General features: G+C 37.3%; 1 pseudogene; it reads right to left on the reverse strand.

Moving 5' to 3' along the window:
• The window catches only part of LOC118333424, a 38,159-nt pseudogene that overhangs the window by 30,980 nt on the left and 6,538 nt on the right, over positions 1-641 (reverse strand).

The following is a 641-nucleotide window of genomic DNA, read 5'->3' on the forward strand; positions in this document are numbered from 1 at the left end:
AGAGAGAGAGAGAGAAAGAAAAAGTCACACATAGTAACAGACTCACCGTGTACGAGCAGAGTCCATGTCCAGGACCAGTTTCGCTAAATGTTTCCTTTGTTTCTGGATATTTGGGATTTCCACCTGAGGAAGACGAGAAGAAGTTTTGACTAATCTGTTGTTCGTTGGTGTGAAAGAGGACGAGAAACACACTCAGTATTGTCAGAGGCTTTTGCACCTGCTGTACATCTGTTTCTTGGTCTCATGCAGATTAGTTTTCTGATTTACAGTATTAGACACATGTAGGTGCAGTCCTGAGATTACGATACACTCCTTTCAGTGGGCTCAAAGCAACAGTTTTTTCTCTTATTTTTATGTTTTGATCAGTCTGCGTTTTTTATTTATTGAAAACCCTGGAGACGGTGCCGTAAATAAGCCCTGGACTTTAACGTCTAATACGTTGTATTTTTTAAATATATTAAAAATAAAAGAGGTAGTTTAGAAAGTATGTACAAACGAGGAGCCGCGTAAAGAGTCTGGGGGTTTTATTAAGTAAAAAGAAACTATTGTTGAATTTTACCTTAGCTCATTATATAATTATATTATGCTGGTGTATTGTTATACACAGAAAAAGCTGCCATAAACTGACTGTTTATCCAGTC

Source organism: Morone saxatilis, unplaced genomic scaffold, assembly GCF_004916995.1.
Source record: "Morone saxatilis isolate NCDOM2014 unplaced genomic scaffold, NCSU_SB_2.0 Contig1, whole genome shotgun sequence".
Classification (NCBI taxonomy): Eukaryota; Metazoa; Chordata; class Actinopteri; family Moronidae; genus Morone; species Morone saxatilis.